This window comes from Sus scrofa, chromosome 9 (assembly GCF_000003025.6).
Source record: "Sus scrofa isolate TJ Tabasco breed Duroc chromosome 9, Sscrofa11.1, whole genome shotgun sequence".
Lineage (NCBI taxonomy): Eukaryota > Metazoa > Chordata > Mammalia > Artiodactyla > Suidae > Sus > Sus scrofa.
The window spans coordinates 131904889-131928309 of record NC_010451.4 but is presented as its reverse complement, the minus strand read 5'-3'; the positions used below and the strand labels follow the sequence as shown (position 1 = coordinate 131928309).

The window sequence follows — 23421 nt, the reverse complement described above, 5'->3', positions numbered from 1 at the left end:
TTAAAGAACAAATAGAGGAGTTCCTGTTGTTGTGCAATGGAAACAAATCTGACTGGGAACCATGAGGTTGTGGGTTCGACCCCTGGCCTCCCTCAGTGGGTTAAGGATCCAATGTTGCTGTGAGCTGTGGTGTAGGTCGCAGACATGGCTCGGATCCCATGTTGCTGTGGCTCTGGTGTAGGCCGGCAGCAACAGCTCTGATTAGACCCCTAGCCTAGGAACCTCCATATGCTGTGGGTGTGGCCCTAGAAAAGACAAAAAAAAAGAGAGAGAGAGAGAACAAATAGAAATAAAGAGTGAAGAGCAGAATGATAAAAATGGACAGTTCACATCTGAGATGGCAGAAGAAAGACTCAAGGAACTCTAAAAAGATCAAAAGAAATGATCCAATATGAAGAGCAAAGAAAAAAATATTGACCCATTTCAAAAACCTATAGAGCCAATGTAATTGGAGTCCCAGAATAAAAGAAGAGAGAGGATGGGTTAGGAAAACTATTTTATGAATAATAGCTGAAATTTCCTCATATTTGGTGGAAAATATTAATTTGCAGATCCAGTCAGCTCAACAAACCCCAAGCAGCATAAATACAATGAAAACCACAGCTAGTTAGCATGTTAGAGTCAAACTGTTGAAAACCAAAAATAAAGAAAAATCTTAAAAACATGTTTTGTCTGATTTTCTTATTGTAGGTAGGAGAGGAAATTCAATTATTCCAGTAATGACCGGAAGTAGAAGTCTCATACATTCCTTTTACTTTTGGATCTCACACGACCAGCTGATTCACTTGTACTCATTTTACTTTTATTTCTGACTACATGCTCCATCACATCTTTCTAGGATTACGTCCCATGACTACTTCTCTCTTGAACCTATCTGTATGAATCAGCTCAGACTCATAACAAAATACCACAGACTTAAGACTTTTATTTCTCAGCGTTCAGTAGGCCAGGAAGTCCAAGGTCAAGGTGCTAGTAGATTCAGCTTCTGGTGAGGACCCTCTTGCTGCTTGTCAATGGCTATCTTCTTGCTCTTATGCTGGAGAGAAAAGAACTCTATTATATCTTTCTCTTCTTATGAAGACACCAATCTCGGGAGTTCCCGTCGTGGCGCAGTGGTTAACGAATCTGACTAGGAACCATGAAGTTGTGGGTTTGGTCCCTGCCCTTGCTCAGTGGGTTAACGATCCGGCGTTGCCGTGAGCTGTGGTGTAGGTCGCAGACGTGGCTCGGATCCCAAGTTGCTGTGGCTCTGGCGTAGGCTGGTGGCTACAGCTCCGATTAGACCCCTAGCCTCGGAACCTCCCATATGCCGCGGGAGCGGCCCAAGAAATGGCAAAAAGACAAAAAAAAATAAAAATAAATAAATAAAGACACCAATCTCACCATGCAGGTCCCATTTCCATGATTTCATCTGTATCCAGTTATTTCTACCATCACATGAGGTATTTTGGAGGGAGAATCATTCAGTCCCCAATACTCTCATTGGTCCCCTTAAAACAATGAAAATAATCTGAGTTGCTCTGCTTCTTTTCCTGGAATTTTGGTTAAGTCTGCAGCATTTAAAAGATAAACTCCTTGGACTTCCTTAAGGCAAAATAAAATTTTGTCTGTATGTTTGTTTGTTTGTTTGAGAAACAAGATGCATTCAAGGGCTTGAATTAGGAAGAGCAATGGGAGGGATGCTGCCATGGAACCCAGCTGTCAAACATTTCAAAATGGTTCTTTGGCTGAATCTTTCTTTTCCTTCTTTTATCCCTTTCTGGGTCACTGTCTTGGAAACTGGAACAAGAGTATGGCTTAACATATTGTTAAAATAATCACCTAAAGCATTCTGCTTTCCCTCCCCAGATGATAGGCTGTGTTAACATCTTTTTAACCCATAAGCATCACTGATGTGGTTCTTCCCAAACTGCCCTTCCTTTATCAGAAGAAAAAGCTCTTTTTTCAGTGAGACTGAATATAACACAAAAATACTTATGTAAATGGACTCATCTTTTTATTTCTAGGACTGTGTTAATTGTGGTAGTCTCACCTGACACTGGAACAAAACTGAAACCATCAAAATCTGAAGACATATTGCACACATTCACTGAATTAGCAGACTACATTTAGCCGCACTTCACATAAATTTACTAGCACCACGTGCTAACCAACTCAGCTAACTGGCCACCTGGTTCACATAAATGTAAAGGATTTTATTTTTTTTATCTAAGGAATTTTTATTTTTTCCATTATAGGTGGTTTACAGTGTTCTGTCAGTTTTCTACTGCACAGCAAAGGGACCTAGTCACACATACTACATACATACCTTCATCTTCTGACATGATCCTCCGTCATGTTCCGTCATAGTGACTAGATATAGTTCCCAAGGCTAGACAGCAGGATCTCATTGTTTATCAGATTTAAAGGATTTTAAAGCACTTCACTAGTTCAAGTTGGAAGTGAATGTGTAGCTGTTTTCATAAAACTTCTGAGTAAATTTGGTCCACAAAAATAGTCTCCAAAACAACCTAAAGAGAAGTGAAATTCATGTGGTTAGGTTTCTGCTGCTCGAGAGGGAAAGCAGCTTTGAGCTTGAGTATTTCATGGACTCTCTCCGGGAGAACTGGAAGTTTTGTTTTGTTTTCAAAGACATCACCACTTTAATATAGTGGTGAGTGGCAAGCCGTGAGGAAAGAATAATGGATGGAAAAGTTGAGGGAGGGAAAGGGACATGCTCGAAGTCCCCGGGTCCAGCCGCAGTGCAGTGGCACTCCCCCAGACCAGAGTCAGCACATTTCAATAGAACCAGACACTAGTCTGAGTTTGGTGACTTCTGTTTTCATTTGCAATTCTAATCACATTTTTATTTGTTCTGTACTTTCTTCTTGGCACTCCTAAATATTGACACAAGGGACAAATTGGTCAAATCTGTGGCTAAAAATTGGGATGTACCTGACAGGATTTTGTTTATCTTTTATAGCTTGGAGTGTAAGACTCCATCCAAAATTGAGCAAGTGAGATCTTTAAGAGGCAATGGATGGAGATGGAATTTTCCAGCCCATGACAAGAGCAAGAGGATAAGAAATATGTACTCTTGTACTTTCGATTTAGGTTTACTTTTCTCAGCCCATTTTACCCATGTGAAACACGAGGAGGAAATTACTTTACCTTGGATTGGTGTAAATTTCAACTTCCTTTGGCTGTAAGAGAGAGATCTTGAAAATTGGTCCAGATTGTTAAGAATCTGTCAGTTTGGTTTTGCTTCTCCACATTGAGACAAACTTGACAAGCTTGTTGGAGGGCCTGTGTCTGCTTTGGTTTACCTCCACTTATTGCTTTGAAATCTACACAATTTGAAAAGCTCCCTGAGGGATTAGAGATCAGTTAGGTTCTGGGGATCCACTGCTTTGTTTTCTTATGGATTATAAGATAATTATTAAATTAGGATGATCAAATTAAGTGAGGATGATAACATGGCAAGTTATAGCTCAGTACCGACATGACTCAACTTAATGCGGTTTTGCACGACAACAGAAAATATTTTGCTTAAGTTATTTTTAGATTCATGGCTCTGGGTAAAGCTGACCTGACTCTGGAGGGCTTCCTCTGCTTAGACAGCTCTTTCTTCTCCCCAGAAGCCCCTCTTCTGAAAGAATTACTTTAATTCCGCAATAAAATGTCTTTATTGTTGTTATAAGATTACACCAAGCAGGGTACGTATGGCAAAAATTTAAAGAAAAAATAAAAATGATTTTAAAATCTACCATGTTCACAAAACTCCCATTAATTTGTGGTCTATCCTTTTTTAAAACTCTTTATATACACATAGAAATGAATATCTCTAAATATATAGACAGATAAATAGATGTAGATAGACAGATATATGTAGATGGATAGATAGATAAGTGTAAATATATGCCTGTATGTAGATGTAGAGACAGACAGATGTATATAGATGTAGATGGATAGATAGATAGATGTAGAGATAAATAGGTAATGTATATACATGTAGCTGTGGAGATAGATGTATATAGATGGATAAATGTAGATACATACATGTACACAGATGTAGAGAGAGAGAGATTAGATCAGAGCTATGAATCCCCTCTCCTATCACCATGTCCATGTATAGAGTGCACGTCCCCATTTCTTGTCTTTGTCACTCTCTTAGGCCAACAAGGGACAATGTGCCAGTGTCAAGCATAGGCCCGAAGATGCTTCTCACGCCTCCACTTGACCTCTTGACCCTTCTGTGAGAAGAGCTGCTCCAGCCTTTCTGCTGACCCCAGGAGGAGGGTAAGAGCCACGAGGAGTGATGCCTTCCCTGCTGGCCCAGCCAAACCACAGATATAGAAGAGAAAGAAATGTTTATGGCCCACTGTCACTCAGAGTTGGTCATTCTTTGTCCATACAGCAATAGGCAGGAAATGAAAAAAACTTTTTTTTTTTGTCTTTTTAAGGCCACACCCACAGCATATGGAGATTCTCAGGCTAGGAGTTGAATCAGAGCTGTAGCCACCAGCCTATGCCACAGCCACAGCCACACCAGATCCGAGCTGTGTCTGAGACCTATACCACAGCTCACAGCAACGCCGGATCCTTAACCCACTGAGCAAGGCCAGGGATCGAACCTGCAACCTCATGGTTCCTAGTCAGATTCGTTAACCACTGTGCCACGACGGGAACTCATTGGGGTATTTTTTTCTGTTCGCTTGTTTACTGTCTCTCTCCCACTCTTCTTACTATATCCTCCCCTCCAAACCCCATGTAACCAATGTGATCAGTTGAGATTGTATCTTTTTATGCCCTTCTCCATTTTTTTATTATACACAAATATACAAACATTTACATGAAGGAGGATCATCACAGTTTGTTTTACAAAAATGAGATAATATTACAACTATGTCATGAAGAAGTGCAGGAATATATGTATAACAGGGTCAGGAACTGCTTCCCTGAGAAAGTGATATTAAAGCTGAAACATAGAGGGTGGTATTATGGGCTGAACTGTGTCCCATCCCTAAAATTCATATGTTGAAGTCCTAACCCTCAGTACCTCAGAACATGACTGTATTTGGAGATAAGGTCTTTATTCAAGAGGTCATTTAGTTAAAATGAGGTCATTGGTTGTGGGCCTTTATCCAGGATGGCTGGTATTGTTATATAAAGAGGAAATTCGGACATAAAACACACAGAGTAAAGACCCTATGAAGACACAGGGGGAGGACAGCCACCCATGAGCCAAGGAGAGAGGCCTCAGAAGAGATCAAGCCTATCAAAAAATTTGGTCTCGGACTTCCAGCCTCCAGAAATGTGAGAAAATAAATTTCAGTTGTTTAAGCCATCCAGTCTCTGGTACCTTGTTACGGCAGCCCCAGCAAACTAAAACAGATGGATAAGAGTAATCCATTACAGGGACATTGGAAACAATGGCACGCATACATTCTCGGTGGAAATGTGACATAATAGCCTTTTTGAAGAATAATCTGTCAATAGCTATTAAAAATTTCTATAGACAAATTCCCAAGAGTGGAATTTCTGGCACCAGATCATTAAAAAAATGCTTTTCTTATGGGTTCCCTAGAGTCCTATTGTTCCTGCAATTATTCTACAAAATTGCTGCTCTCAAAATATTTCATTTTCAAAACTCAAGCAGATATTAAATATGAACATCAGTTACGAAACTCCACATCAACAAAATAAAAGGTAGTAAAATTCGGCAAGAATGCAGATGATATTCCTTTTCTATTGCTGCATAAGGATCACCACAAATTTAGTGGTTTAAGAAAACACACATTATTATTTCAGAGTTCTGTGGGGCATGAGTCTAGGAATGGCTCAGCTTTGTCCTCTGCAAGGCTGCAATCAAGGTGTTAGCTGGGCTATGTTCTCATCTGGAAGCTCAACCGAAGGAAAATCATTCAAACAGTTGGAAGAATTTAGTGCTTTGTGGTCATAAGACTGAGAGCCCAGTGAGAGGCTGGAGGCCACCTGTAGTTTCTTGCCATGTAGGTTTCCCCAGTGTGGTCATTTACTTCACCAAGCCGGTAAAGAGAACCTGTAAAGTGAGCCTGCTGGCGAGATGGAGCCTTACTTAACACAACTTAGTCAGGGGAGCAACACCCCATGACTTTTGTCATTCTTCATTGGTTACCAGCAAGTCTTCAGTCCTGTCTACACTCAAGAGGAGGGGACTGCACAAAGGTGTGAACACCAGGAGACAGAGGTCATGGAGCAACTTTATAGTCTGCCTACCACATAGATTTAAAAGCTTCCTGGTCTGCGAGTTCAGGCAGACACTCCTGGAGTTCCTGGCGTGGCACAGTGGAAACAAATCCGACTAGGAACCATGCGGTTCCAGGTTCAATCCATGGCCCTGCTCAGTGGGTTAAGGATCCGGTGTTGCCATGAGCTGTGGTGTAGGTCGCAGACGTGGCCCGGATCTGGCGTTGCTGTGGCTGTGGTGTAGGCCGGCAGCAACAGCTCTGATTCGATCCCTAGCCTGGGAACCTCCATATGCCTTGGGTGTGGCCCTAAAAAGAAAGAAAAAAAAAGACATACACGCCTACTTCGTACTCCAGCAATCAAACTTATCAGTGTTCCTGACTTCCCAACACAAGTCAGTGATGACACCTTGTGTTTCCTGCTTCCTTCCTGGGCTTCCTACAGTTGGGTATTGCTTTCACTTGCTTTGTTACAATTAAATTCAAATCAGCAAACATTTGTTGAATATCTTCTAAGCAGCTGCCTTTCCAGAGGTTATGGGAGGTCTGACCACTTCCATTTTTTCAGCCTATGACTGTATTAAAAAAATTTAAGAGGAATGCCTAAGAAAGGCTGCAGTATCACTGCATACTTTCAAAAGGAGCTGAAAAATACAGTATCTGAAATAAAAAATTCACTGGGTGGACCTAATAGCACAACAAAGATGAAAATAGAAAGAGTCAGTTAATTTCAAGTTAAATGAATATAAATTACCCCATCAGAAAACAGAAGAAAAAACATCATAAAAAAATTAACAGACCTTTAGGAATCTGAGGGATAATTCCAAAAGTTCTGGCAACTGGAATTTCAAAAAGAGAGAAGCGTGAGAATGGGGTAGTGAAAAAAATGTGAGGGAATGATGACAAACTTCCAAACTTGGTAAAAGACATACATTTACAGATTCAAGAAGCTTATCAAACCCCAATCAGGATAATACAAAGAAAATCATGTCTAGATATATTATAGCTCAATTGGTTGTGACAGACAGTTTCTGACGTGTTTCCAAATGACTGCAACCTCCAGAGATTTAGTCCCTTGTGTAATCCCTCCCCTTGAGTGTGACCTGAATCTTGTGACTTATGTTTGAGGAATGAAATACAGATATCACTTCTATGATTAGGTAACAAAAATTCTGACTTTTCATAGTGCTCTCTGCTCTGTCTCTCTCTCAACCCTTGCGCCTTGCTTGCTTTCATGAGACAACCTGCTGTGCTGTGAGATGCTCTGTGGAGAGGACCGTGTGGCAAGGAACCGAGGGAAGCCTCTGGCTAACAGGTCATGAGAAACCCAGACGTCTTGCCAACAGCCCACAAGGAACTGAATGTTGGCATCAATCATAGGACAGAATTCCGTGCAGACTCCTCACAGTCAAACCTGAGAAGACTGGAAGGTGTGAGAAAGTCAGAAAGCTGTGCCCCAATTCTGGATTCCTGACCCATAAAAACTGTGAGATAATAAATGCATTTTGTTTTTTGGGGGTTTTTTTTGTCTTTTTTTTGCTATTTCTTTGGGCCACTCCCACGGCATATGGAGGTTCCCGGGCTAGGGGTCGAATCGGAGCTGTAGTCACCAGCCTACACCAGAGACACAGCAACGGTGGATCCGAGCCGCGTCTGCAACCTACACCAAAGCTCACGGCAACGCCGGATCGTTAACCCACTGAGCAAGGGCAGGGACCGAACCCACAACCTCATGGTCCCTAGTCGGATTCGTTAACCACTGCGCCACAACGGGAACTCCAATAAATGCATTTTGTTTTAGCTGGTAAGTTTTGAAATAATGTATTAAACAGCAAAAGATAACCGATACACTGCTGAAACCAAAAATAAAGGGGAAATTGTGAAAGCAGCCAGAAAAACAAAAACAAAAAAACCCGAATACATCACATACCAGAGGAAAGAGTATGTAATGACTTCCAACTTTTCCAGAAAGGATGAGGGTCATAAAATAGTGAGCAATATTTTTCAAGCGCTTAAAGAATGACACTATCAACGTGACATGCTGGACGTAGCCAAAATCTCCTACGAGAATTAAAGAAAACTGAAAATGTTCTCAAATAAAGTTAAATTAGGATATTTCGCCACCACCGGACACACATTATTAACAAATGGTAAAGGGAGCGCATCAAACTGCAGAGAAACGACATCAAAGGGAAGCTTAGATCCTCAGGAATGGATTAGAGCCATCAGGAATGGTAAATATCTGATAAATATATATTTCACTTTATTTTTTTGTCTTTTGTCCTTTTAGGCCACACCCGTGGCATATGGAGGTTCCCAGGCTAGGGGTCTAATTGGAGTTGTAGCTGCTGGCCTATGCCAGAGCCACAGCAACTCAGGATCCAAACTGCATCTGCGACCTACACCACAACCCACAGCAACACCGGATCCTTAACCCACTGAGCAAGGCCAGGAATGGAACCCACAACCTCATGGTTCCTAGCCGGATTTGTTTCTGCTGTGCCACAACAGAAACTCCTATTTGGCTATTTTTAAATGTAATCTATTTAAAATAAAAAGCAAGGAGTTCCCATCGTAGTGCAGTGGAAACGAATTTGACTAAGAACCACGCGGTTGCAGGTTCAATCCCTGGCTTTGCTCAGTGGGTTAGGGATCTGGTGAGCTGTGGTGTAGGTTGCAGACGCAGCTCGGATCCTGCCTGGCTGTGGCTGTGGTGGAGGCCAGCAGCTGTAGCTCCAATTGGACCCTTAGCCTAGGAACCTCCATATGCCACGGGTTTGGCCCTAAAAAAAAAAGCAAAAACAAAAAAAAGGGCAAAAATTATAACATCATCTTCCAGAGTTTATAATGTGTACTACACAAATGGAGATTTATACATTTTTTGTGACATGGCATATTAAATCCAAACAGACTGTGAAAAGCTAATGATATGTATTATAATATTTGGAGTGAACAGCTAGTAATTAATGCAAAAAAAAAGTATACTTAAAAAGCCAGGAGATTCCAGAGTTCCCATCGTGGCGCAGTGGTTAACGAATCTGACTAGGAACCATGAGATTGCGGGTTCAATCCCTGCCCTTGCTCAGTGGGTTAGGGATCCGGCGTTGCCGTGAGCTGTGGTGTAGGTCGCAGACATGGCTCGGATCCTGTGTTGCCATGGCTCTGGCATAGGCTGGCGGCTACAGCTCCGATTAGACCCCTAGCCTGGGAATCTCCATATGCCGCAGGAGCGGCCCAAGAAATGGCAAAAAGATAGGATATTCCATCATGGCTCAGCACTAACGAACCTGGCTAATATCCATGAGGATATGCGTTCAATCCCTGGCCTTGCTCAGCAGGTTAAGGATCCGGAGTTGCTGTGAGCTGTGGGATAGGTCACAGACATGGCTTGAATTCTGCGTTGCTGTGCCTGTGGTATAGGCTGGCAGCTACAGTTTTGATTCAACCCCTAGCCTGGGAACCTCCATGAGGGTGGCCCTAAAAAGACAAAAAAAAAAAAAGAAAAAAGAAAAAAGAAAAAGAAATGAAAAGAAAGAAAGAAAAGAAAGAAAAAAGACGGGAGATAAATAAAAATAAAACTAAAAAAAAAATTCAAATAATCCAGGGAGTTTCCACTGTGGCACAGCAGGTTAAGGACCTGGAGTGCAGGTTTGAGCCCCAGCCAGGCACAGTGGGTTAGGGATCCAGCATTGCTGCAGCTGTTGCATAGGTCTCAGCTGCATCTTGGATTAGATCCCTGGCCTGGGAACTTCTGTATTCCATGCATGCAGCCCCCCAAATTTTTTTTTCAAATAGTCCAAAGAGGGTTGAAAGTGAAGAAATAGCAAAAAAAACAAACAAAACAGAGGAGACAAACAGAAAAATAAATACTAAAATACCAGACTTAAATCAAACACTATCCATCACTGCATTTAATGTTAATGGGCTAAACACTCCAAAAAGGGAGAAGGTGTAAGAATTATCAAAATAGATTAAAAAAATCAAGGCCCAACTCAGAAATGTATTTACAACAATGCTTATTAATTTTTACCCAGCATTTCTAGGTGTTTTTGGCAGAAAGCTTTTCGGGCCTACTATGTCCTATTTTATATAAGGTTACTAGGAAGTTGATACAGACCAACTTGCCCCCTAACTTCTATCCCTGGGTGGTGGAGAGCCTTAAATAGAAGAGGGTGTGTAGAGAAAAATGATGTCCTGGGCATCCAGACCAGCTGATGACTCTCAAGGAGGGACATATTATACAATACGTTCCTTGTGCTCTTTAGGCTGTAAATTACCTTTTTTCCTCCTGTTTCTCACTTGACAAATATTTTTTGACTACCTTTCTGCCAGCCACTGTGCTATGAATTTGAAATAGGGAAAGGAACAAAACAGACGTAGTCTCTTCCCTTAAGAAGCACTGCGGTTGGGTAACCAAACACTTTAAAATTACTCAAATAATTATTTAATAATACATTATGACAAGTGCTAAGCATTAGTTATAATGAAAGCCTGAGCTGCATGTGACTTCAACTGAGTTCCAAGCCTTGTCCAATTGGAGCATTCTATTATCTTCAAGAATCAGGAGCTCCTGCCATGGCTCAGTGGGTTATGAATCCAAGTAGTATCCATGAGGATGCAGGTTTGATCCCTGGTCTCACTCAGTGGGCTAAGTATTTAGCATTGCCATGAGCTGTGGTGTAGGTCACAGATCTGGCTCAGATCCTGAGTCGCTGCGGCTGTGGTGTAGGCCTGCAGTTGCAGCTCCCATTCAACCCCTGGTCTGGGAACCTCCATTTGTAGCCGTTAAAAAAAAAACAAAAGAAAGCTCAGTGTGTTTAACAAATCTCCTTCCCCATGCTATCATTAGTTTCCTGCACTGGGGCTTTATTTATGACTAGAAATTTCCATGCCTTAGAAATCAGTGATTACATACGACCTTGTACAAAGACTTACGCGAGAGCGCATGCTCCTCACCTGGAATCCAGGAGCTACGGGCCCATTGATACGAGTGTTGACAATCCTCTGGACACTTGGACTGTGCCAGAAACCTACGGTCCTTCTCATGGAAGACGTAAGGTGGCATGTCTGCTTCAGTCAGAGTCCAGCTCGAAAGAGAGAAACCACACAAATTATCCAACAGAGAGAATTTAACGTAAAGAGTTAGCTGTTTGCAGGGAAGTGAAAAGGCAAACATGGAAGCTAAGGTATCACAAAGATGGTAACTAAGGGAAGTAAGTGCTGCTCTTCGGGATGAGGGAGAAAATGGAAAACACTGAAATCCAGAGGCTTGGAGGAAGAGCTCCACAGAGCTGGGACTTAGTCCCTTGACGAAGGACACTGTCAGTTGGTGTTAGTACCTCTGACTTGGCAGTAAGGCTAGTACTGGTAATACGGAAAAACTGCAAACAGAAACCAAATGGTGCTACAGCAAATAAACTGTTGATCATGCCTTGATGATCAACGAGGTCAAATGGGAAGGAGCAAGTTCCCTTTTCCTCCGGACTTCTAGCTTCCCTCTACCATCCCCTATTTTCAAAGCAAAAACTGGTTTACGGGGTCCAGCAACGCAAAGCAGAGAAGAGAATGGGGAGTCTGGAGAAGAAATTAGTTAATAATTATCACAATGTGAAAGAGTCAACCAAACTCATCTCCTAGAGTAATGGAAACAAAAGCAAAAATAAACAAATAAGATCCAATTAAATGTAAAAGATTTTGTGCAGCAAGGGAAACCATAAACAAGATGAAAAGACAACCTAAGGAAGGGGAGAAAACATTTGCAAGTGAAGGGACTGATAAGGAATTAATTTCCAAAGTATACAAACAGCTCATACAGCTCGAATATTTTAAAAAACCATACAACTCAATAAAGAAAAATGGGCAGAAGATCCAAATAGACACTTCTGAAAGAAGATAGACAGATGGCCAATAGGCACATGAAAAGATGCTAAACATTTGCTATTTATTAGAGAAATGCAAATCAGAACTACAGCAAGGTACCACCGGACACTGGTAAGAATGGCCATCATCCCAAAAAACATGACCTGAGAGGAATTCCTGTTGTGGCGCAGTGGTTAACGAAACTGACTAGGAACCATGAGGTTGCAGGTTCGGTCCCTGCCCTTGTTCATCGGGTTAATGATCTAGCATTGCTGTGAGCTGTGGTGTAGGTTGCAGACACGGCTCGGATCCTGCGTTGCTGTGGCTCTGGCATAGGCCGGAGGCTACAGCTCTGAATCAGCCCCTAGCTTGGGAACTACATATGCCGTGGGAGTGGCCCAAGAAATGGCAAAAAGACCAAAAAAAAAAAAAAAAAAAAAAAAAAAAGATCTATGAGGTGCAGACATATGACTTGAAAAAGGTGGTCAAAAAATTGATTCCAGGTAGCATTGGAAAAGACAAAGAAAAGGCTTGTCAATCTATTTATCTATTCCATGATGCCTTTGTTAAAAAAATAAAAATGTTTAAGAAACCCAAATTTGAACTGGACTTCCTGGTGAAGGAAGCAGTTTTGCAAAGCTACTGGGGATGAGACAGGTGCTAAAGTTGAATGAACTGATGGATATGAGCTGCCAGGCCAAGAATCTGTTTGAAATTCAGACTTTTAATGGTGACAAATAAAAGATCTTATTTGTGATGTTTATGAAAAAAGATAAAGAACTAGATACACTCTAGAATCTAAAACTGCACTGTCTAATACAGTAGTCACTGCTACATGTGGCTATTTAACAACTGAAATGTGCCTAGTTTGAATTGAGATGTAAGTGTAAAATGCACACCGTATTTTGAAGAGAATAAAAATCAAAGAGAATCTACACTATCTCATTAATAATTTTTATATAGATTACATGTTGAAATAGTATTTTTACATATTTGGTTAAATATATTAGTAATTAAAAAAAAAAGAATGGCTGCCACCAAAAAGTCTAAAAATACATGCTGGAGAGGGGAGAAAAGGGAACTCTCCTACACTGTTGGTGGTGAGAGAAATTGGTGTAGCCACTATGGAGAGCAGCATGTAGGTTCCTTTAAAAAATAAAAGAGAGTTACCCCATGATCCTGTAATTCCACTCCTTGACATATATCCTGAGAAAACTATAATTCAAAAAAGATACATGAACCCCTGTGTTCATAGCAGCACTATTTACAAGAGCCAAGACAAGGGATAAACTTAAATGTCTATTGACAGATGTGGATAAAGAAGACACACATAATGGAATATTACTCAGCCATTAGAAAGAATGAAATAATGCCATTGGCAGCAGCATGGATGGACCTAGAGATTACCACAATAAGTAAATTAAGTCAGATTGAGAAAGACAAATATCATATGATATCATTTATATGCATAATCTAAAAAAATGATACAAATGAACTTATTTACAAAGCAGAAAGACTCACAGACGTAGAAAACAAACTTATGGTTATCAAAGGGGAAAGAAGGGGAGAGATAAATTAGGAATTTGGGATTAACAGATACACACTACTATATATACAATAGACAAACAATAAGGACTTATGGGATAGCACAGGGAACTATATCAATATCATGTAATAACATATAACAGCAAAGAATCTGAAAAAAGAATATATGTATAACTGAATTGCTTTGCATATACCTAAAACACTATAAATCAACAATACTTAATTTTTTAAGGGTCAAAAGAAAGAAAAAAAGAAAGAGCCAATCAAAACCAAAGAACTAAAGTCAGTGAAGATTTAGGAAGCTGAGAATAGACCGACTGGCTCATTGAAGGGGAAAGCTGAGCAGGATGGAATTAGCGGACTTTATCCAGTGAGTGACCTTTCTTTACAAACACTAGTTCTTTACCACCTGGGAACCAAGAGCAAAAGCCACTAAGAATGAGGTAAAGGTCTGTCCTTACTCATTTTACAGTACATTTTTCAATTAGAACCATCTGAAATATGCCATAGTGCTTGTCCTCCCCCAAACCTCGCCAACAACATTGCCTGGACTTTCTCCTCTTGGATGTCATCCTATCTGGTGATATTCTGGACGTGTAGACTTCCAGGAACCCCCACTCTGGAAAACCTGGGATCCCAATAAAAGGCCTAAAGTGAGTGTAGCAAGAGCCTGAAGATAGTTTGAAATACCTGTCAAAAAGTCATGGACTTTATCTCTATTCAAACACAGAATATTTAAATTAATATTACACTTAATACTTACTTATCTGGTTTCCATTGGCAACCGTGCAGAAGTAGCTGAGCAAAAAAGAAGAGAAAAAAAAAGTCACATCATTCTGGCAGCTTCAAGAAGTTACCATGGAGAAGAGAGATGTAACGCGACAGGAAAAACATTATCAACACTTAAAACAGAATAACAGCATGCAATGTGGAAACTGCCGTACAAAGCACACAATTTCAGAAGCAGTGAGGGAGAAGACCATAAATCAGGACAGGGCAGCCTGGCAGTATTTAGGAAAAAGAATGGTTAAGTTCTACCTGCCTCCTCCCCCTGAGGCATGTCATTTTTTATTACAGACTAGAACAGCCATATGTCTGTCTGTTTACCATTGCATGCTCAGTGCCTGAAACAAGACAGGCATTTAATCAGTGAATCATGGACAACCACACTGATGCCAAAACACAGAAAAGTTAGAAATCATGATGACCCTATTCTCGCGGCCAATGCAAAAATGTATCAATTGCATTTTGAAAAGTCACTATTACAATAAGCCACTATCTAAGAACTATAGAAAGTAGGGCCAGAGAAAGTTAAGAACAAAAACGCACTACTATAGGCCACTCCCCTGATTCTAAATGGGCAAAAGGCAAGGATTTGACTCAGCATTATTTACTTAAGAAGAAACTGTATTTCTCCCTCTCAACTAACTGATTGGGCAGCTTTTATTTTGCTGCTACTCGAAGACTCTTGTGTTAAGATAGATGTCATAGAAGAAACAGATACACAGTGAACACTCACATGATTATCTCACAAGTGGAGAACAATTTTGAAAGCCATCCACTACTTAATATAACAAGATACTGAAAATCTAAGAGACTCTAATAAATAGCAATTGGAAATGGCATGGTTCTTTTAACATGAAAAGGCTGCATAGGCTTTATTTAGACTTTTAGGTTTTAAGACTAAAATTAAGCTTTTTAGAGAATCTCATAAAATTAACACTCCAATCAAGAACAATTATAAACATAGGTAAAATACAAAAATAAGTCAGTAATTTGAAGATACTGAAGAGTATTGAAAATGGCTAGGCCAAGGAAGGCAAGATACTACAGGAAAGGGAAAGAAATTGAAATAAATAGAAAATTCTCCACCAATTTTTCTTCTGAGGGCATTTTCCATCTTATAGCTAGGAGATAGAGGTACAGCAAAGAGCAGTGGCCAAGAGCTATGGAGGGATAAAAAGACAAAAGTTGGAATTTAGGAGGAGCAGCCAACACTTGAGTGGCCAGGATCCCAGAGGGAAGGTAATCACAGAGAGAAACAAATATGACATTCCGCAAGGATTTTGCCTCAAGGAATATTCTGAATCCTAAGTCTCTAGAGAATGGGGGATGAAAAAGGAACAATTGCAGTAAAAACAAAGAACAGTTGTTAAGATGTTGGAAGAATAAACAGAGATTTGTGCAGTCTCTTGAAGCTCAACAGACAAAAATCAGGAGTCCAGACTCTGAAATGGAGAAGGAGTTCTCGACAATACGCCAGTTTTCAAGCCAAGACCTCTGAATGACTATTTCCTAGGTTAAAGTTTACCATGGTAAGTTTACAAAAGCTTTAAACCCAGCCTTCAATCATTTCAAAGCCTGATGGGAATCAACATAAAGTATCTACGTAAATGAGCTCAAAAAGAAAATATGATCCTCATTGGAGGAAGATAACATCATCCAGTGTCTCTAAATAGTTTCATATACAATGTCCAGCATTCAACCAAAAACGTACTGGGTAGAATGACTGGAAAAAACAAAATAAAAACAGACAGTAGAAATAGATAACTCAGAAGATCCACATCCTGGAGTTATCAGATATATAATTTAAAATAGCTCAGTATGTTCAAGAATATCAAGGGAATAATATAGAAACTAGATGAAAATGTGGAGAATTTTATTAGAGAACTGGGATGTATAAAAATAAATCAAACAGCAATCCTAGAAATTAAAGATTTAAGAAATTTAGATTTTTCCAAAATAAAGTCTTGACTATATAGGATTAACAAAAAATTAGACACAATAGAAGAGATAAATTAGTGAACGGGAAAACAGATAAGAAGAAATCATGTAGATTAAAACAGGGATAAGTGATGGAAACAAAGAAAATCATAAAACAGACTTTAAAGCCATAAAAATATCAATATATGTAGTTAATAACAAAAGGAGAGAAGAAAGAGAATGAGGAGTTCCCGTCGTGGCGCAGTGGTTAACGAATCCGACTGGGAACCATGAGGTTGCGGGTTCGGTCCCTGCCCTTGCTCAGTGGGTTAACGATCCGGCGTTGCCGTGAGCTGTGGTGTAGGTTGCAGACGTGGCTCGGATCCCGCGTTGCTGTGGCTCTGGCGTAGGCCGGTGGCTACAGCTCCGATTCAACCCCTAGCCTGGGAACCTCCATATGCCGCGGGAGCGGCCCAAGAAATAGCAACAACAAAAACAACAAAAGACAAAAGACAAAAAAAAAAAAAAAAAAAAAAAAAAAAAAAAGAAAGAGAATGAGCAAAAATTGTTCTTGAAGAGATACTGTTGGCGTATGTTCCAAAATTGGTCAAAAACATTGTGCTGCAGACTTGAAAAGCTCTAAAAACCTCAAGCAAAACAAATATAAAGAAAGCTATAATTTAGACACATCACAGTAAAACTATTAAAAGTTAAAAAGAAAAAAGTCTTAAAAGAAGAAGAAGAGGAGGAGATGAATGATTTGAAAGGAGTAACAACAAAATTGATGGCTGACTCTTCAGAAGAAAATGTGGAAGTCAGAAAACAATGGAATATAATCTGAAGGACAGTAACAGCAACCTAGGAAGTTATATCTAGTTAAAATATCCTTTAAAAATGAAGGTAAAATAAAGCCATTTTCAGATAACACAAAGACTTGTGGGAATTTAATGTCAGTTGACCAACACCAAAAGAAATACCATGAGAGTTCCCCAGGCAAAGGAAAATCATCCCTGACTGAAGCTCAATAACACAAGATATAAAAACCAATGAGAAGTTCTTATTGTGGCTCAGTGGGTTAAGAACCTGACATAGTGTTCATAAGGATGTGGGTTTGATCCCTGGCCTTGCTCAGTGGGTTAAGGATCCTGCGTTGCCACAAGGTATGTAGTTTGCTGATGCAGATCAGATCCAGCATTGCTGTGGCTGTGGTACAGGCTGGGAGCTGCAGCTGATTTGAGACCCCTAGCCTGGGAACTTCCATATGCCACAGGTACAGCCCTAAAACTACACAAATAAATAAATTGAAAAAACAAAAACCAATGAAATGGCAGATATATGGTTAAAACTAAATGAAGATTGATAATTTAAACAATGGTAATATCTTGTGGAGGTTAAAATATATGTAGAATTAAAATACATGGTATTGATGACAAAAACAGATGTGAGGGAGAAATGGTGTTTATGACACTATCTTTTGACAAGTGTAAAATGAAAGCATTTTCAGCCATAAAAGGATTATGAAAGTTTAGTAGTCATAAGTTCTTGATGAAGAGTTCCCTAGTGATGCAGTGGTTAATGATCAGGCATTGTCACTGCTGGGGTTTGGTTATTGCTCTGGCTTGGGTTCATTCCCTGCTCCAGGAACTTCTGCAGGCCATGGACACAGCCAAAAAGTTAAAATTAAAATAAGTTTTTGATGAAAAAAAAAACAAAACTAAAGGATCTTTTTTGCAAACTGAAAATGAGCCCAGAAAGAAGTAGTGGAAGCAAGTATATTAATAAACATTTTGGTGACTCTAATACTTTCTGTTAAGAAAAAAGGAAGGATGGATGGAGAGAGGGTAGGAAGGAGGGAGGGAAGGAAGGGAAAAATACAAACTCTGCATTAGAAAACACTGGAATAAAATACCCTAAGTACAAAGATTGTCTTGGAAACAGCCAGAGGTGGCTGAGCTTAAGCTTTCTGTCCAGCCCCTTTTTCCATCTCTAGACTAGGGAAATCCAGAGATGGAGTCTGTGGGGCGGCTTTGTAGGGATGTGGGAGGGAAAAGGAGAGGCCAAACTGAGCCAGGTCTCCCTGCCAGGGAAGATGCAGTAGGGTGGGGTGTGGAGCTCTTCCTCTGAGCCCCGTGAATAAATCACTTGTGCTCCATGAAACAGGCAGCTTTGGACACCCGCGCAAAGAAAGGGCATGAAACACGGCCAGTTCACATCACAAGGGAAGCAGCAACAACAAAGGGAGGGCTGCAGGCTCACTCAGTGGAGAACCCTCTTCCTTACCCAAGGAAGGGGCGGTTATATAATGCAGTTGGGGGATTTCTAGGAAAAATTATATTGTCATCTTTAGAATAAGAACTATTGGAGTTCCCGTCATGGCACAGTGGTTAACAAATCTGACGAGGAACCATGAGGTTGCGGGTTTGATCCCTGGCCTCGCTCAGTGGGTTAAGGATCCGGTGTTGCCGTGAGCTGTGGTGTATGTCGCAGACGCAGCTCTGATCCCGCGTTGCTGTGGTTCTGGCGTAGGCCGGCAGCAACAGCTCCGATTAGACCCCTAGCCTGGGAACCTCCATATGACGCAGGAGCCGCCCTAGAAAAGGCAAAAAACCAAAAGAATAAGAATTATTTTGGTTATCTATTATTGCATAACAAACCACCCCAACTTAGTAGCTTAAAATAATAATGATTAATGATTAATTATTTCTCATGTTTCTATAGGTCACTTGAGCTGGTGACTCCACAGAGTGTCAACTGAAGTCCCATATTGTTGCATTCAGCACGGCCTCTGCTTGGTGCCTCAGTTTTCCTCCATGTGGGGTTTCATCCTACAGCATCTGTTCAGGCGGCCTCTCTCTCCAGCAAGACCTTCCTTACAGAATAGCAGCTGTGGGAAACCCAAGAAGTCAAGGATGCAAGTTGGCAACATGCTTGCAAGTTTCTCATTGGCACAAGCAAGTCACATGGCCAAGCAGGTTCAGTGTGGGAGGAGGTTATAGAAGGACTCACATAACCAGAGGTATGATTAATGAGGGGCTACTGCTGTAAATGTCTGCCACAAAAACTAACATTTGTCCAGCACGTTCCAAATGATAGGCACTGTACTAAGCATTTTACATATATTAACTCATTTAAATGTCACAATAGCCCGCATGAGGCAATAGTCCCTTTTTAAGAAAAAGAAGTTGAGGCCCAGGGAATTTAAGCAATTTGACTTAGTCACTCAGCTAGTAAATAGTGAAACCATTAAATCTGATCTCAGAGCCCACAAGCTTAACCACCTCATTCGACTGTCCCGAGTTCAGAGTCCTTAATAAACTCATTATGTTTATCATGTTTTCTGATTGTTTTCCTCCCTGCCCCTTTCCTTTATTTTGCTGAATTGCCTGTTTTCATTGTTCTCATTACTCTTGGTAATATGGATCTTCACAAAGAATTCTCTAATAGTTTTGTTTACATTTTAATAAGCGTTTTTATTTCCATTTCTCTGTTAACCAAAATTCAAGCCATTCATCTGTTTGCTGAAATCATACCTTCAGTACATCTTTATGGTTTAATTTTACTGTACAGCAGAAATTGGCACAATGTTGTAAATCAACTATAACTTAAAAAGCAAAAACATAAAAATAAACATATTTTATATTAATAATTGATGAACCTAGGTAAAAGATAATCAAGAATAGTTTTTTTCCCTATTTAAAGACTTCTTTCTTACCCGTTGTGTTATACTTTGAACTAGCATATTTTGGCTTATACATGTTTTATTGAATTAAATACTAGACTTTATTTCTTGTGTTTTATGTCTTCCCCAACTTGAGGTTTTACTCTGATTGAAATTCCATTTGGCTAGAATACTTTCTTAAATACTTTTGTTTCCACAAAGGATACTTGTGGTAGAAAAAAACCCCACAGCTCCACAGCTTTCTCCCCTTTTTTTCTGTAATAATAAGACCTCAAAATTTTAACCAGAAGTTAAAATGGCTTCTTGGAAGGAGTCACTTATCCCATCCGTTTTTAGAGCTAGGTACGGCCGCGTGACATCCTGACCAAAGGGATGGAAATGGAAAGAACGTGCCGGACATGAAAAGGGGCAGCCCTCCACTTCCTCGCCGTCCTTTCTGCTGGTCCAAATGCACACGTGATCAAAGGAGCTGGAGGAGTCAGCTTGGACCACAGCATGGAAGTTTAGTGATAATGCTCAAGGGCCCTGTGACCAGGTATGGCAGGTATGATCCTAGAGGCAGCTACCTGGCGATGCCTTGTTCCAGTCTTTTTAGCCTAGAGGTGTCGTGAACCACGTGACATACTTTCAATATATTCCTTCTCTTCTGAGAACTGCCAGTTTCTGAAACTTGCAATTGAGAATGATGATACGGACGTTGGTTAAGACATGGTTGTAGGCAATAGAACCTCAGGGAAATGGAGAGGGGATTCATAGGTTAGTTACATGATGTAACTGGAGCTGAAGGTACAGAAAATCCAGTGAGTATTGAGTGATGTGACCTGGTAATCCACGGGACTTAGTCGCCAAAGAGTTAACTAAATTGCCACCTGTGGTGACTGACCTGAAATAAAGTGCCATTATAGGCAGTGGCAACTAAGTGGCTATAGCCATAGAGCACTCTGAAGGTTCTGAGGAACTCAAGGACAGTGGCGTGGGGTAGCTTTTCTAATTGTCCTGGAAAGCTTAAAGTAGAAGAATGACTGCTTAGATTCCTAAATTTATGGCTTCTGTCACTGTGAAATCCATGCTAACATATCTGCTTTTCTGAAACCACAGGATTAAGAAAGCTGGAAAATAAATGCAAAATCAGACCCCTAAACTTACTGAATTCTGACACTAGTAAGCCTAAGGCCTTGCTCTCTTTCGGGTATGCAAAATAGGGCACTGATCAAGAAAAACTGAAGCTGGAGTTTCCTGGTGGCTCAGCAGGTTAAGGATCCAGTGTTGTCGCTGCTGTGGCTTGGATTACTGCTGTGGTGCGGGTTCACTCCCTGGCATGGGAACCTCCACATATCATGTGGGTGGCCAAAAAAAAAAAAGAAAAAAAAAAAAAAAGAGAGAGAGAGAGAAAAGAAAAACTGAAACCCTGTAATTGAAATTGGAGAACTATATTAGATCTGGAACACTTTCAATCCCCACTCCCACTGCATCTCTTTTATCAGCTGAAATGTGTTTAGTTTTGTTTTTCTCAACACCAAGCAAGTCTCCAATTCTCGGCAGACACTAACCAGGTGTCCCACAAATTTAACTCAATTCTTAACATTATCTACCTGGAGATGGTATCGGATCCCACAGGTTGAGCTCAGTTGCACAAGACTGCCCCCACTTCAAATGCCAATAGAAAGTCTAAATTGTACCTGTGCTTTTGACCAACCAGCTCTAGATCAGCACTTCCCACAACCCCCTCTTTGGGCTTGACTGATTTATTAGAACAGCTCATAGAACTCAGAGAACCATTTCACTTACCAGATTACAAGTTTGTTATAAAAGGATCTAATTCAGTAACAGCCAGATGAAAGAGATGCCAAAGGCAGGGTCTGTGGCTGCCATGCTCTCCCCATCTCCAAATGTTTATAAGCCATCAGCTGGAACTATCAGTGAAGCTGGACTGGTTGCTCATACCTGGAATCTATATTGATTAGCTTAGCATCTGCTCTGATTGGTGACTATACCTCAACAGTTGTCAGTAGCTAGAGTCAGATCATATTCTATCAGTCTGTAGTCAGGAATCAGAAACCACTCTAGGCATTTAAGGAAAGTATTAACAAAAGGAATTAAGTGTTTACAAAACTTTTTTTGGAAGGGTGGGGGCACACCTGTAGCACATGGAAGTTCCCAGGCCAGGGACTGAATTCCAGCTGCAGCTGTGACCTATGCTGCAGCTGCGGCAACGCCAGATCCTTTAACCCACTGCACCAGACTGGGGATTGAACCCGCACCTCTGCAGTGATCTGAGCCACTGTGGTCAGATTCTTAACCCACTGTGCCACAGTGGGAACTCCTACAAAACTTTTGAAAGCACTGAAGAGGGCAGTGGACAGGGAAGGCCATCAGTTGCCTCTGGACATCAGAAAACTGCAGGAATCACAGGAAACTGCTACCAGTGATCTCAACAGCCTAGTGCACAAAGCAGATGGAGCTCAGCAGAGAGCCTAGAAGCCACTGCAAAATCTCACATCTGAGGCCTGCTGAAGACCACATGCCTGCTTGCTGAAGTTGAACAATAATGATTTCTGCTGTCTTCCACCTTTCCAAAATCTATCATAAATCACTCTTATTAGAAGAATCAAAACCATCACTCTGCTGGCAAGGAAACGTAGTTTGTAGATTCTGGGAAACGTAGTTTGTAGATTCTGGGTATTGTAACACAAGGGAGCTCTTAGAAGGGCAGGGATGATGCTGAGTTAGAATCAGACAATATCTGGCAATGCCAGAAATTCCCTGAGAGATAATTACAAATTTAAGCAAGAAGAAAAGGAATTTAGCTCCTAATAATTGCAAGACGTTGCGAATTTATGCTGGCAAAAATCTGGAGTAAATGTGAAAATGAATTCTGAAGACGTTAGAAAAAGACAGGAAGAGAATAATCTTAGATGCTCATTGAATTTACTTGTCAACCTAAATAGAGAGGTAAACGCACAGAGACGAGATTATTTGGGAATAGCAGAGGAACTGCAATCCGGGACACATGAGCAAGCTACAGATGAGTCTGAGAGGGTCTGGGGCAGGCCCTATTTCCAGGAAGGGAATGTAGAGAAGAGAGAGTTCTGGAGTTCCTGTCGTGGCGCAGTGGTTAACAAATCCGACTAGGAACCATGAGGTTGTGGGTTTGATCCCTGGCCTTGCTCAGGGGGTTAAGGATCCAGCGTTGCCGTGAGCTGTGGTGTAGGTCACAGACACAGCTCTGATCCTGTGTTGCTGTGGCTCTGGCGTAGGCCAGCAGCAACAGCTCCAATTAGACCCCTAGCCTGGGAACCTCCATATGCCGTGGGAGCGGCCCAAGAAATGGCCAAAAAAGACAAAAAAAAAAAAAAAAAGAATATTAGAAATAATATTACATGTCTTTGCTGCATAAGGAAAGAGAATACTTTTACCAGATTTCAGAGA

At 40.8% G+C, this 23421-nt stretch overlaps 1 long non-coding RNA gene across 1 annotated transcript; it reads right to left on the bottom strand.

Moving 5' to 3' along the window:
- Positions 228-23192, bottom strand: LOC102167824. Its single transcript, XR_002336051.1, has 7 exons — positions 20559-23192; positions 14374-14408; positions 11163-11293; positions 3151-4306; positions 2309-2510; positions 1384-1490; positions 228-1036 (listed from the first exon to the last, which is right to left on the bottom strand). It is a non-coding gene; the product is annotated as an uncharacterized LOC102167824 (long non-coding RNA).